Source organism: Arvicanthis niloticus, chromosome 19, assembly GCF_011762505.2.
Source record: "Arvicanthis niloticus isolate mArvNil1 chromosome 19, mArvNil1.pat.X, whole genome shotgun sequence".
Taxonomy (NCBI): Eukaryota; Metazoa; Chordata; class Mammalia; order Rodentia; family Muridae; genus Arvicanthis; species Arvicanthis niloticus.
The window spans coordinates 6,423,920-6,440,472 of NC_047676.1; positions in this window are offsets into that span (position 1 = coordinate 6,423,920).

Sequence of the window (16,553 nt, forward strand, 5' to 3'; positions counted from 1 at the left end):
GCAGCCTGCTAGCCCGGGAGTAGATACATAGTGCAAAGGACTTCAAGCTAATGATGGTGAGCTGACTACCTGTCTCTGAGGTGGTTCAGGGGTTCATGGAACAACTTTGCCAGGAAGCATGTTTCACTAGCTGCTCCATTCTCACATGGATGCAGATTCTTCGCTATCTTTAGAGAAAAAGGAGTTTCTTGTCCTCCTGTACTCTGTAGCTGGCTGGCTTACTGTAATGGTCTTGGGATCTGATTGTGTTCATTTTCTGTATCAGTGAAAGTGAAAGATAGAAAAATCATAAGTTGATCCCCTGAACCCTACTCTTAAAAGCAAAGACATAAAAACCTGTAAGTCAAACACTGTGTTGCCTCAGTCCCAGGAAATTAGCTGACCATTTGAACAGATGGCCCTAACTAAACAAATCTTAAGATTCATGGTGTCAGGATGCTATGGGCCCGAGATTAGCTTGGCCGGGCTTTGAACTAACAGCCCTGAGACAGTTGGTGCCAGGATGCTAAAAGTTTGAGATAAGCCTGACCCCCTTGAACTGGAGCTCATGATATATAGTGTGAAACTACTTCGAAATAGCCAATTATAAAGTGACACACCATGCATCTTAGGAATTTGAGATCAAATGTATCTATGACCTAGTGACCTGTTCCCCCTCCTTCCCCCTTCCCTAACTCCACTCTCAGCCTTCCCCCTTCCCTAACTCCACCCCCACCTGGTTTGTAGATTCACCCTTAAAAGCTGTAAACTTCTTTTGTTCTTTGGCTGAATTCCGCTGCCCCTGCGCGGGCTTGAAGGAAAGACAGCCCTGGCTAGCCAGTAAACCTCTTGCGATTTGCATCAAGTTGTGTTTCTCGTGAGTGATTTGGGGTGCGTCTGCAGTTCTCCACGGATCGGTGAGGTCCTTTTCATTTGGGTTTTACATTTTGGTTCCCTGACCGGGAAACAGCAGCCACCCCCACACTCCCAGAAACAACCTTGGAGGTAAGGGGATCCCCAGTGTGAGTGAGTGAGTGCATGAGCCGGCCGGCGAGTCCATTGTCTGTTTGAGGTGTGTTTAAAATAATCTGTATTCGGTCCGAAATAATCTGAACTCGGTTTGGAGTATTCTGTAAAGCACCGGCAAGTCAGTTGTCGGGTCTGATTCTGTATCTGTACCTGTATTCTGTATTCGGGAAAGCGCTTTTTGGTTTTGCGGCTGCTTCACTGGTCGTAATGACTGGGAAGCTGTAGTCGGCAGACGTGCTTGGATGGCTACAAGCTGCCAACCCTGGAGACGTCCGGGGGGGTTAAGGAGGGCCAGAGGTGTCTGGTGAAAGCCTCCTATCTGAGGAAAGAGGATTCCGGTCTCCTTCTGAGAGGGGAGCCTCGCAACCCCCTTCCATCTGAGTCAGTTGTGTGGTTGGGGAGTACTAGGTGTAGCCAGTGTGTTTCAGGTTGTTTGGTTTCTGCTTGCTGTTTTTGTGTTTTGTCCGGCACGTGATGAGGAGACTCTTGACTGCTGGAAAAAGTTAGAGAGACTTGAGGGGCTGCAGGGCTTTACTCTGCAATATTTGGTGAAAGGAACAGAAAGTGAGTGAGAGAGAGAGAGAGAGAGAGAGAGAGAGAGAGAGAGAGAGAGAGAGAGAGAGAGAGAGCTAAAACAGTGTGCTCTCAGGCGTGTTAACAAAAGAAAAGGCTATTTCAGAGCCCTTCTGGGAGCAGGAGCAAATTAGGAGGTTTCTCTCTGGCTCCTACTGAAGAGAATTCTTAGTTATGCTTTCTCTATCTACTGTGTGTCCTTGGCGCGCCAAATTTGTCCACGTGTCTGTCTTTGTTTCGTCGGAATGAATAAATGTTCTATGTTTCATGTTTTAAAACAAAAAGGTTAAAACTTCTGGCTTGATTTAACTTAAAACTCTCTTAAAGGATAATCTTAATTTACACAATAGAAGCTGATAAATAAATTACCTTGCTCTGGGGCTGGAAATAAGGCACACCAGAAAGAACCCTGGCAGGTATGATTATTTGCATAAGCTGCTCTTGGAGGGGGCCAACAAGTTTTTTACTTCTATGGTAAAAAAATTGATGGCTGTTTTCCTAGGAAAATTTTTTTGTGACCGTGTTTATTAGCTTATTAGGCTCAACAAATGACAAGGTGCTTTCTTTTGAAATTACAGCTAGAAAAAGTAAGAAAGATTTGTTTGGATGAAATATATAAAATGTACATCTACTTCACTTTTGTTTCTGACTGGTTTTAAAGTACTAAATGTTCTATGTATCTCGGTTATATGTTATTAACCTATAAGTTAGTTATTAGATATGATTAAAAATTACAACTTTTGGTAACAAAAAGCTAGATTAAAATTGGTAACTCAGGGTTAGAGTCATTCAGAGATCAGATATATAAAGATAAGATTTAAAAACAATGTCTCTTTAGTGAGATATTAAAAGCTGCACTATCATACATTCAGATATAAAAACTGGCAGCCGAACTATGTAAGATAAAAGTAATGTACTTGCTGTTAATTAAAAAAAAAAAATAGATTGTTTACATTGTTAAAAATTGGTTTTGTTTCCCAAAGTTATGGTTATACTCTAATATTGCAAAAGAAACTTAAAAATATAAACTGCCAGTATTCCATTGAATTTTTGACTCACCCATGTTTATGATTGAGAAGAGGATCGAACAGGTGGAGATGATTGCAAAAGTAATAAGAAATAAAAACAGCTGTGGCACAGTACAGGCCTGCTGCCAACTTTATTTGATACAGTGACAGAGGCAAATTTAGCCTCACCAAGATTGAAAAAGAGATATTATTAGAAAGTTTTGCCTCAAGAAATGGTTAATAGCCCTCTGAAAGGAGTTTCAATGCAAGCCTTTGTTCTCATAAAACGAGCTTTAAAATTTTGGGGAGTGCTTGTTGCTCCAGAAAACATTCAAAGACAATATCTTTTCAATATTTGGGACACCAAGATAGTTTACTTACTTTAAATGATTTCAGAAGCTTCTAGGAGATGCTAATTAGATAACAGCTCACCTTAAGCTCACCAGAGGAGGACTTAAGCCTCTGTTTGATGTTCTCAAGGGAGATGCAAATCTTAATTCCCCTTGACAATTAACTGATGAAGGAGAAATAGCTTTGCAGAAAGTAGAGGAAGCTGTTAGTTATCAATAGATACATTATACAGACTGGTCAATTGTTGGCTGTTTCACAACAGTTCTTTGGGAAAAGGGACCATTAATATAGATTCATATTTCTTTATCTCCAAAGAAAATTGTAACACCCTGTTTTAAAGCTGTTGCTGTGTTAATACAGACTTGTAGGTCAGGGTTACAAAAGTATTTTGAGAAGAACTTAATGAACTGTTCCTTATTCCAAAGAGCAATTAAATTGGTTATTAAAGAATACTGATATTTGGCCTATCATATGACCAACTTTCTAGACAAATTTTGTAATCATTATCCAAAAGACAAGTTGTTACAATTTTTCTATACATGCTTTTATATTTCTTATAAATTTACACATGCAGCCTATAGTGTATATACTCTATTTACAAACGGCTCATCTAATGGGAAGACAGTATATGTAATTGGATCCTCCTCAGTTTCCCCCTGCTTCAGCACAAATAATTAAGTTACGTGCTGTAGCCACTGTTTGAAATGCTGAGGAATGAAGCTTTCAATTCCTATACTCGTAGCCAGTAATATAGCTCATGGTTTATAATTGCTTGAAATTGTTCCTTATTTAGATATTGCTAATTCTCAAATTTTACAAATACAGTTTAATTTAAGAAACATGTACTTTTCCTTAATTTTATAAGACATTTAAAAGCTCATGCTGGATTGCCTGGATCCCAGGAAAATCAGATTTATATACTAGGCAGATTATAGACATTCTTCCTTCTTCTTCATGTTAGCTCTTCTTGAGACAGTGGAGGGGGAAGAGCCTTGGCAGGGGTTAGGACCTTGTTTTAGGAGATATTTAAAGTTGCTAAATAAAAAAGTTTACTTGTCTAAGTTACTATACCACTGTGGCTGGCCTGCTTTCTCTGATCCTCTGAAGCCAGAAAGTGCAGTTTCTTCAATTTAACACATCCTGAAAACAGCCAAGGATTAAATAAACAGCCTTTGTTCTATCTCATTAGGAACTGCTGGGTTCTAACTATGCCTGCTAGTCTCAGGTTGCAGAAAGAAAAGACATTTAGAAGAAGTTGTTGTAGAGTTTATTACTAAGTGTGAAAAGTTTCCTAGGAAAGCTGTTTAGGGAGAGAAGTGGAAAGATCCTAAGTGGAGAAAAGGAAAACATATACCGTAAGTGGAGATAGGTGAAAGATTCTATCCTATCTCTCCATTGTATCTGCCTGTCATCTCTTTGTCCTCAGTGCTTGTATATCTTTCAGAATACATAATCACACGTGACAGGGTTCATCACAGCCTCACACCTTGGGTCAAATCATGGGATGAGGTGGAAGTTTGCAACAGAGAATGTTTACATGCACGTCCATTGGGAGTGATTGTCTGGCTGGACATCCATTGCCTAATAACAGTCCAGTTACAGAAGAGCTTAATCATCATTGATATAATTTTAGAAATTCTTGTAGGATCATCATTAGAACTAAGAAGCCATCTATTTGTCTATACAGCATCACCACAAGATATTATATCTTCATGGATCTGCAGAGATCTGCTCCAAAGGTGCTGTTGCTTGGTTATTGTTACACATGCTTAATTATAATGGCTTGAGACAGTAACTTGATATTTCTAGAGAGTATATAAGTCAAATTACAAAAACTTGTTCTCAGTGACCTCAATTTTTTTTTTCATAATGGTGTTAATACTTGAGAACCTATGCCTAATCAATTATGACAAGTGGATGTTACTCATTTCTGATTTTAGAAAATTAACATGTACATGTGACTTGACACCTTTTCAGGCTTTCTAGTTACAACTGCTTTAACAGGAAAAACAACTAAAAATGTAATTAGTTATTGCCTACATTATCTTTCTATGCTTGGTGTTCCATATCAGATTAAGATAGATGGAAACTGGCTATTATAGTCAGACATTTGAGATGTTTTGTTGACAATCTAATATTACCCATATTACTGGAATTCCTTATAATCCTCAAATACAAGGTATTGTGAAACAGATACTATGGAACTTTAAAATAATACCTTCATAACTATCTGAGAGTGGGAGGAGCGGCTACTAGTGCTTTTGCCCTGGTTCTTACAAGGAACACTGAAACATCAACTTTTGAAAAACCAAAAGAGGAGTAGTTATACACCCAGAAGGGGTTCCCTAGGGATATTCTTTATCATGCCTTGTGTGTTCTCAATTTTCCAAATCTGGTTGCACATGGCAAATCTGCTGCTGAATGCCTTTGGCACCCCGAGACCAATAAAAACTATGCAACAGTTATGTGGAAGGACCTTCTTACCTTTAAATGGAATGACTCAGACCCAGTTCTCATATGGGACTGAGGATTGATATGTCTGTTTGATACCAAAGAAGCACAACTATAGATGGCTGCCAGAAAAATTGGTGAAACAAATAGATACTTCCACAAAGCCAGACCTAACTATAGATAAGATAAATAACAATTGACATCCAGGGAAGAGAGATCTCCCTGAGAATTCCCTTCTTTTTCCTTTCCAGATAAAAAAGGCCACCCGTGATGTCTGCTGTTGGAAGTTCTAATTCTGATGCCAGCTTCAGGACTTCTACCACTCAGAACTTCAAGGGGCCATTGACAAGGACATCGAGCAGCTAGAGATTGACGTCACTAATCTGAAAAAATGCCTTGTTTTGCTGTCTGAAGTGGTCCCCCCACCCCCACACACAGAGGGCTGGATCTGGCCTCCCTTCAGCAAGGGACTATGTTCTGTCCTCAAGGAGGATTGCTGTTTTTATACTGACCATACTGGGGTAGTTAGAGATAATATAGCTAAGATCAGAGAGAGATCAAAATGACAAAAGAAATAGTGAGAATGAGTGGGAGGGTGGCTTAAAAAACTGGTTCTCCGCCTCTCCTTGGCTTACCAACCTTCTCCCTTCCATCCTGGGCTCTGTAGTCGTCTCCTTCTCCTTTTGACTTTCAGCCCTTGGGCCTGTAACAGACTCACTGGCTTTGTAAAACAACAAATTGACTCCTTGGCATCTAAACCTCTACAAGTATATTATTATAGACTTGATCTGGCTGATAGAGACTTGGCTGAGACTTGCATTGACCTATCTCCTTTAAAAACTGCATAGAACTCAGATCTATGCACGCTGGTTCACATGACATGAACACAGCGTGGGTACCTGCAAGGGGTGTGTGACGAAGTACTGCAGGGGGAGGACCCAAATTGTCCACATCTGAGTCCCCCGTGAAGCAAACCTGATTGCATAGAGGTTGGTGTTAATTTCTTGTGTCTCAAAGCTGCTGACTAGGACCCTCAATATCCTATGAAGCCCATGAGACATTTAACCCTCTCCTCCCCCAAAAGACACTATTTCTAATGATAATGGGAGGATCAGGTCAATCTTCCCCCCTCTGGTTAATGCCTGCTCATGTATCAATGAGATTTACAAATGTCTGCTTTCTCAGAGCAGTCTCCTTAAAATTGTTTAAAAAAGAGATGCTGGGAGCCAAGACTTCCTTCTTCCTGAGAACTAATGTCAGCCTGAGTTAAAAGGACCTTATCAGCTACCCTGCCTGAGAAAAAATTAGCAACTTGAGCCTAACAAATGTTTTATTGCCCTCTTGCTCCAGAAAGTGGTTTGGGCTAAGAAAATGATGATTGCTAAGGATTTAAAAGCTGACATTGCCAATCCCCACTGGTATCCTCCCAGATGGGGCCCCTCCTTGTTCTCCTCCTATTACTCCCTCTAGGACCCTGCTTCCTAGATCAATCTGTAGCTTTTGTCAGAGAAAGGGTGAACACAGTACAAATATTGATACTCAGACAACAATATCAGTCTATACGTCACCGGGGCTTGCAGATGAATCTAGTGATACTACGAATTAAGATTCTAAGATTAGAAACTTACATAAAAGAAAAAAAATTGGGGAATGAAAGATAGAAAAATCATAAGTTGATCCCCTGAACCCTACTCTTAAAAGCAAAGACATAAAAACCTGTAAGTCAAACACTGTGTTGCCTCAGTCCCAGGAAATTAGCTGACCATTTGAACAGATGGCCCTAACTAAACAAATCTTAAGATTCATGGTGTCAGGATGCTATGGGCCCGAGATTAGCTTGGCCGGGCTTTGAACTAACAGCCCTGAGACAGTTGGTGCCAGGATGCTAAAAGTTTGAGATAAGCCTGACCCCCTTGAACTGGAGCTCATGATATATAGTGTGAAACTACTTCGAAATAGCCAATTATAAAGTGACACACCATGCATCTTAGGAATTTGAGATCAAATGTATCTATGACCTAGTGACCTGTTCCCCCTCCTTCCCCCTTCCCTAACTCCACTCTCAGCCTTCCCCCTTCCCTAACTCCACCCCCACCTGGTTTGTAGATTCACCCTTAAAAGCTGTAAACTTCTTTTGTTCTTTGGCTGAATTCCGCTGCCCCTGCGCGGGCTTGAAGGAAAGACAGCCCTGGCTAGCCAGTAAACCTCTTGCGATTTGCATCAAGTTGTGTTTCTCGTGAGTGATTTGGGGTGCGTCTGCAGTTCTCCACGGATCGGTGAGGTCCTTTTCATTTGGGTTTTACATTTTGGTTCCCTGACCGGGAAACAGCAGCCACCCCCACACTCCCAGAAACAACCTTGGAGGTAAGGGGATCCCCAGTGTGAGTGAGTGAGTGCATGAGCCGGCGGCGAGTCCATTGTCTGTTTGAGGTGTGTTTAAAATAATCTGTATTCGGTCCGAAATAATCTGAACTCGGTTTGGAGTATTCTGTAAAGCACCGGCAAGTCAGTTGTCGGGTCTGATTCTGTATCTGTACCTGTATTCTGTATTCGGGAAAGCGCTTTTTGGTTTTGCGGCTGCTTCACTGGTCGTAATGACTGGGAAGCTGTAGTCGGCAGACGTGCTTGGATGGCTACAAGCTGCCAACCCTGGAGACGTCCGGGGGGGTTAAGGAGGGCCAGAGGTGTCTGGTGAAAGCCTCCTATCTGAGGAAGAGGATTCCGGTCTCCTTCTGAGAGGGGAGCCTTGCAACCCCCTTCCATCTGAGTCAGTTGTGTGGTTGGGGAGTACTAGGTGTAGCCAGTGTGTTTCAGGTTGTTTGGTTTCTGCTTGCTGTTTTTGTGTTTTGTCCGGCAAGTGATGAGGAGACTCTTGACTGCTGGAAAAAGTTAGAGAGACTTGAGGGGCTGCAGGGCTTTACTCTGCAATATTTGGTGAAAGGAACAGAAAGTGAGTGAGAGAGAGAGAGAGAGAGAGAGAGAGAGAGAGAGAGAGAGAGAGAGAGAGCTAAAACAGTGTGCTCTCAGGCGTGTTAACAAAAGAAAAGGCTATTTCAGAGCCCTTCTGGGAGCAGGAGCAAATTAGGAGGTTTCTCTCTGGCTCCTACTGAAGAGAATTCTTAGTTATGCTTTCTCTATCTACTGTGTGTCCTTGGCGCGCCAAATTTGTCCACGTGTCTGTCTTTGTTTCGTCGGAATGAATAAATGTTCTATGTTTCATGTTTTAAAACAAAAAGGTTAAAACTTCTGGCTTGATTTAACTTAAAACTCTCTTAAAGGATAATCTTAATTTACACAATAGAAGCTGATAAATAATTACCTTGCTCTGGGGCTGGAAATAAGGCACACCAGAAAGAACCCTGGCAGGTATGATTATTTGCATAAGCTGCTCTTGGAGGGGGCCAACAAGTTTTTTACTTCTATGGTAAAAAATTGATGGCTGTTTTCCTAGGAAAATTTTTTGTGACCGTGTTTATTAGCTTATTAGGCTCAACAAATGACAAGGTGCTTTCTTTTGAAATTACAGCTAGAAAAAGTAAGAAAGATTTGTTTGGATGAAATATATAAAATGTACATCTACTTCACTTTTGTTTCTGACTGGTTTTAAAGTACTAAATGTTCTATGTATCTCGGTTATATGTTATTAACCTATAAGTTAGTTATTAGATATGATTAAAAATTACAACTTTTGGTAACAAAAAGCTAGATTAAAATTGGTAACTCAGGGTTAGAGTCATTCAGAGATCAGATTATATAAAGATAAGATTTAAAAACAATGTCTCTTTAGTGAGATATTAAAAGCTGCAACTATCATACATTCAGATATAAAAACTGGCAGCCGAACTATGTAAGATAAAAGTAATGTACTTGCTGTTAATTAAAAAAAAAAATAGATTGTTTACATTGTTAAAAATTGGTTTTGTTTCCCAAAGTTATGGTTATACTCTAATATTGCAAAAGAAACTTAAAAATATAAACTGCCAGTATTCCATTGAATTTTTGACTCACCCATGTTTATGATTGAGAAGAGGATCGAACAGGTGGAGATGATTGCAAAAGTAATAAGAAATAAAAACAGCTGTGGCACAGTACAGGCCTGCTGCCAACTTTATTTGATACAGTGACAGAGGCAAATTTAGCCTCACCAAGATTGAAAAAGAGATATTATTAGAAAGTTTTGCCTCAAGAAATGGTTAATAGCCCTCTGAAAGGAGTTTCAATGCAAGCCTTTGTTCTCATAAAACGAGCTTTAAAATTTTGGGGAGTGCTTGTTGCTCCAGAAAACATTCAAAGACAATATCTTTTCAATATTTGGGACACCAAGATAGTTTACTTACTTTAAATGATTTCAGAAGCTTCTAGGAGATGCTAATTAGATAACAGCTCACCTTAAGCTCACCAGAGGAGGACTTAAGCCTCTGTTTGATGTTCTCAAGGGAGATGCAAATCTTAATTCCCCTTGACAATTAACTGATGAAGGAGAAATAGCTTTGCAGAAAGTAGAGGAAGCTGTTAGTTATCAATAGATACATTATACAGACTGGTCAATTGTTGGCTGTTTCACAACAGTTCTTTGGGAAAAGGGACCATTAATATAGATTCATATTTCTTTATCTCCAAAGAAAATTGTAACACCCTGTTTTAAAGCTGTTGCTGTGTTAATACAGACTTGTAGGTCAGGGTTACAAAAGTATTTTGAGAAGAACTTAATGAACTGTTCCTTATTCCAAAGAGCAATTAAATTGGTTATTAAAGAATACTGATATTTGGCCTATCATATGACCAACTTTCTAGACAAATTTTGTAATCATTATCCAAAAGACAAGTTGTTACAATTTTTCTATACATGCTTTTATATTTCTTATAAATTTACACATGCAGCCTATAGTGTATATACTCTATTTACAAACGGCTCATCTAATGGGAAGACAGTATATGTAATTGGATCCTCCTCAGTTTCCCCCTGCTTCAGCACAAATAATTAAGTTACGTGCTGTAGCCACTGTTTGAAATGCTGAGGAATGAAGCTTTCAATTCCTATACTCGTAGCCAGTAATATAGCTCATGGTTTATAATTGCTTGAAATTGTTCCTTATTTAGATATTGCTAATTCTCAAATTTTACAAATACAGTTTAATTTAAGAAACATGTACTTTTCCTTAATTTTATAAGACATTTAAAAGCTCATGCTGGATTGCCTGGATCCCAGGAAAATCAGATTTATATACTAGGCAGATTATAGACATTCTTCCTTCTTCTTCATGTTAGCTCTTCTTGAGACAGTGGAGGGGGAAGAGCCTTGGCAGGGGTTAGGACCTTGTTTTAGGAGATATTTAAAGTTGCTAAATAAAAAAGTTTACTTGTCTAAGTTACTATACCACTGTGGCTGGCCTGCTTTCTCTGATCCTCTGAAGCCAGAAAGTGCAGTTTCTTCAATTTAACACATCCTGAAAACAGCCAAGGATTAAATAAACAGCCTTTGTTCTATCTCATTAGGAACTGCTGGGTTCTAACTATGCCTGCTAGTCTCAGGTTGCAGAAAGAAAAGACATTTAGAAGAAGTTGTTGTAGAGTTTATTACTAAGTGTGAAAAGTTTCCTAGGAAAGCTGTTTAGGGAGAGAAGTGGAAAGATCCTAAGTGGAGAAAAGGAAAACATATACCGTAAGTGGAGATAGGTGAAAGATTCTATCCTATCTCTCCATTGTATCTGCCTGTCATCTCTTTGTCCTCAGTGCTTGTATATCTTTCAGAATACATAATCACACGTGACAGGGTTCATCACAGCCTCACACCTTGGGTCAAATCATGGGATGAGGTGGAAGTTTGCAACAGAGAATGTTTACATGCACGTCCATTGGGAGTGATTGTCTGGCTGGACATCCATTGCCTAATAACAGTCCAGTTACAGAAGAGCTTAATCATCATTGATATAATTTTAGAAATTCTTGTAGGATCATCATTAGAACTAAGAAGCCATCTATTTGTCTATACAGCATCACCACAAGATATTATATCTTCATGGATCTGCAGAGATCTGCTCCAAAGGTGCTGTTGCTTGGTTATTGTTACACATGCTTAATTATAATGGCTTGAGACAGTAACTTGATATTTCTAGAGAGTATATAAGTCAAATTACAAAAACTTGTTCTCAGTGACCTCAATTTTTTTTTTTCATAATGGTGTTAATACTTGAGAACCTATGCCTAATCAATTATGACAAGTGGATGTTACTCATTTCTGATTTTAGAAAATTAACATGTACATGTGACTTGACACCTTTTCAGGCTTTCTAGTTACAAACTGCTTTAACAGGAAAAACAACTAAAAATGTAATTAGTTATTGCCTACATTATCTTTCTATGCTTGGTGTTCCATATCAGATTAAGATAGATGGAAACTGGCTATTATAGTCAGACATTTGAGATGTTTTGTTGACAATCTAATATTACCCATATTACTGGAATTCCTTATAATCCTCAAATACAAGGTATTGTGAAACAGATACTATGGAACTTTAAAATAATACCTTCATAACTATCTGAGAGTGGGAGGAGCGGCTACTAGTGCTTTTGCCCTGGTTCTTACAAGGAACACTGAAACATCAACTTTTTGAAAAACCAAAAGAGGAGTAGTTATACACCCAGAAGGGGTTCCCTAGGGATATTCTTTATCATGCCTTGTGTGTTCTCAATTTTCCAAATCTGGTTGCACATGGCAAATCTGCTGCTGAATGCCTTTGGCACCCCGAGACCAATAAAAACTATGCAACAGTTATGTGGAAGGACCTTCTTACCTTTAAATGGAATGACTCAGACCCAGTTTCTCATATGGGACTGAGGATTGATATGTCTGTTTGATACCAAAGAAGCACAACTATAGATGGCTGCCAGAAAAATTGGTGAAACAAATAGATACTTCCACAAAGCCAGACCTAACTATAGATAAGATAAATAACAATTGACATCCAGGGAAGAGAGATCTCCCTGAGAATTCCCTTCTTTTTCCTTTCCAGATAAAAAAGGCCACCCGTGATGTCTGCTGTTGGAAGTTCTAATTCTGATGCCAGCTTCAGGACTTCTACCACTCAGAACTTCAAGGGGCCATTGACAAGGACATCGAGCAGCTAGAGATTGACGTCACTAATCTGAAAAAATGCCTTGTTTTGCTGTCTGAAGTGGTCCCCCCACCCCCACACACAGAGGGCTGGATCTGGCCTCCCTTCAGCAAGGGACTATGTTCTGTCCTCAAGGAGGATTGCTGTTTTTATACTGACCATACTGGGGTAGTTAGAGATAATATAGCTAAGATCAGAGAGAGATCAAAATGACAAAAGAAATAGTGAGAATGAGTGGGAGGGTGGCTTAAAAAACTGGTTCTCCGCCTCTCCTTGGCTTACCAACCTTCTCCCTTCCATCCTGGGCTCTGTAGTCGTCTCCTTCTCCTTTTGACTTTCAGCCCTTGGGCCTGTAACAGACTCACTGGCTTTGTAAAACAACAAATTGACTCCTTGGCATCTAAACCTCTACAAGTATATTATTATAGACTTGATCTGGCTGATAGAGACTTGGCTGAGAGTTGCATTGACCTATCTCCTTTAAAAACTGCATAGAACTCAGATCTATGCACGCTGGTTCACATGACATGAACACAGCGTGGGTACCTGCAAGGGGTGTGTGACGAAGTACTGCAGGGGGGAGGACCCAAATTGTCCACATCTGAGTCCCCCGTGAAGCAAACCTGATTGCATAGAGGTTGGTGTTAATTTCTTGTGTCTCAAAGCTGCTGACTAGGACCCTCAATATCCTATGAAGCCCATGAGACATTTAACCCTCTCCTCCCCCAAAAGACACTATTTCTAATGATAATGGGAGGATCAGGTCAATCTTCCCCCTCTGGTTAATGCCTGCTCATGTATCAATGAGATTTACAAATGTCTGCTTTCTCAGAGCAGTCTCCTTAAAATTGTTTAAAAAGAGATGCTGGGAGCCAAGACTTCCTTCTTCCTGAGAACTAATGTCAGCCTGAGTTAAAAGGACCTTATCAGCTACCCTGCCTGAGAAAAAATTAGCAACTTGAGCCTAACAAATGTTTTATTGCCCTCTTGCTCCAGAAAGTGGTTTGGGCTAAGAAAATGATGATTGCTAAGGATTTAAAAGCTGACATTGCCAATCCCCACTGGTATCCTCCCAGATGGGGCCCCTCCTTGTTCTCCTCCTATTACTCCCTCTAGGACCCTGCTTCCTAGATCAATCTGTAGCTTTTGTCAGAGAAAGGGTGAACACAGTACAAATATTGATACTCAGACAACAATATCAGTCTTATACGTCACCGGGGCTTGCAGATGAATCTAGTGATACTACGAATTAAGATTCTAAGATTAGAAACTTACATAAAAGAAAAAAAATTGGGGAATGAAAGATAGAAAAATCATAAGTTGATCCCCTGAACCCTACTCTTAAAAGCAAAGACATAAAAACCTGTAAGTCAAACACTGTGTTGCCTCAGTCCCAGGAAATTAGCTTGACCATTTGAACAGATGGCCCTAACTAAACAAATCTTAAGATTCATGGTGTCAGGATGCTATGGGCCCGAGATTAGCTTGGCCGGGCTTTGAACTAACAGCCCTGAGACAGTTGGTGCCAGGATGCTAAAAGTTTGAGATAAGCCTGACCCCCTTGAACTGGAGCTCATGATATATAGTGTGAAACTACTTCGAAATAGCCAATTATAAAGTGACACACCATGCATCTTAGGAATTTGAGATCAAATGTATCTATGACCTAGTGACCTGTTCCCCCTCCTTCCCCCTTCCCTAACTCCACTCTCAGCCTTCCCCCTTCCCTAACTCCACCCCCACCTGGTTTGTAGATTCACCCTTAAAAGCTGTAAACTTCTTTTGTTCTTTGGCTGAATTCCGCTGCCCCTGCGCGGGCTTGAAGGAAAGACAGCCCTGGCTAGCCAGTAAACCTCTTGCGATTTGCATCAAGTTGTGTTTCTCGTGAGTGATTTGGGGTGCGTCTGCAGTTCTCCACGGATCGGTGAGGTCCTTTTCATTTGGGTTTTACAAAAGAACTAAGAGAGGGTAAATCTGAGGTGCCACAGGTGGCAGGTGGGAAATTCTTGAATATAGGAGACTAATGAGCCAGAATTGTAAGATTTCAGGTCTTCACGGCCCCACTTGCTGGATTAACATTCCTCAAGCCTCAGGGAAGAGAACCCACCTGCGGTGGGGAAGGCCCAAAACAGGAAGACACATTCCTGACTACAAAGAAAGATGCAAGTCATCTGGGTAGTCCCAGGAACTGGCTGACCACAAGATGAATGGTTGGGCGAGGTTACATCCTTACAAAAGATAAGCGTACTTTCTACTATTTTTATGTTATGTTTCCTTGGTTACCCCTCCCCCGCACTTGAGGTCTTTCCAGTGTTCCAGAAAGCTGTAATTTAAGTCTAACTAGATGCTGTGCTAACCTAGATAAGCTTCCGCCTACAGGAACTGCCCTCTGCCCTTCCTCCTCCCCACTGGTACAGCCTGCTGATGTTCAAAAATTGTAAAGCAACCAATCACGGGTAACCACGTGAAAATTCCTCCCTTTCCCCACCCCATGCTATAAAAAGCCCCTCAGCTTGCTGGTCTTTTGTCAAATTCTGCTCCTGTGTGGGCAAGCAGTTTGACCTTGGCCGACCAACTTTCCCTAATAAACCTCTGCTGATTGCATCCAGGTACGATGTCTTGCAATTTTTGGGTGGCTGTGATTTCCCGAGACTTGAATAAGAGTCTCCCGAGTTTGGGGGTCTTCATTATGAGCTAAAATAGAAAAGTTTTGACTAGGAATAAGAGCACACATGTACACCAGAGAGGTTCTCTTGTGGAGAATCTGACCTCTGTTTCACCTTGAAGGATGGGGTTTCTTATGCCTTAAAAATGGCCTCCATACCTAATTGAGGGTTGAGTACTTGTAAAAAAGAATGTGTGCTTGGCCCACAATGGTTATGTCAGCATGTTGTTTTGGTTTGGTTTGGGGAGAGTTGGTTTAGCTTTTTGTTTTGTTTTGTTTTTCAAGACAGACTTTCTCTTGGCTCTCATGGAACTCACTTTGTAGACCAAGCAAACCTGGAACTTACAGAGATCCCCCTGCCTCTGGCTTCTTAGCCTTGGGATTGAAGACATGCACCATGACCCCCGAAGTGTCACCATGTTCTCATCTCACATTGAAATTGTTGAGCTATTTTTAAACTAAAGATACAGAATTGTAACTTATAGAAGAAGGAGGTAATATAGTTTTTACCCTGGACCAGTGATGTCAGGAAGCCAAGGCTCTGGGGCTTCCTGAGCAATGGATGCTCTGGAGCAGTGGGATAGGGAGAAGCTTGCAGCCTTGTTGCCCAGAATACTGGATGTGTGTGTGGACTGTGTGGGTACATCTTAGAATCTGAGAAGATAGTGTTTGTGATGAGCATGACAATACTTGGAAAGACGATCTAACGCTTACCCACACGGTTATTTAAAAGTACCCCATTTATACATAAATGCTGCCTGGCAAATACAGACACGGATGCTAACAGCCAACCATCAGACTACGCATGGGGTCCCCAATGAGGTCCCCAATGAAGAAGTCAGAGAAAGAACTGAAGGAGTTGAAGAGGTCTGCAACCCCATAGGAAGAACAATAACAACCAATAACAATAACCAATCAGACCCCCCCCCCCCCCAGAGCTCCCAGGGACTAAACCACCAACCAAAGAGTACACGTGGAGGGACCCATGGCTGCAGCTGCATACGTAGCAGAGGATGGCTTTGTCAGGCATCAGTGGGAGAGGAGGCCCTTGGTCTTGTGAAGGGTAGATGCCCCAGTGTAGGTGAATTGAGGGTGGAAAGGCGGGAGTGGGTAGGTTGGTGGGGGAACACCCTCATAGAAGAAGGGGAAGGAAGATGAGGTAGGCAGTTTTTTGGGGCGGGGAGAACCGGGAAATGGGATAACATCTGAAATATAAATAAAGAAAATATCCAATAAAATACATAAACTGCTGACATTTTGTGTATTAATAAAAAGAAAAAAATAATGTATGACTATTCTCGTAGGTCATTCTAGGACATTACTCAATAAGACATGAAAAATGTATATCCTAAAATTAGAAAAATTTGAGATAATAAAGCGGCA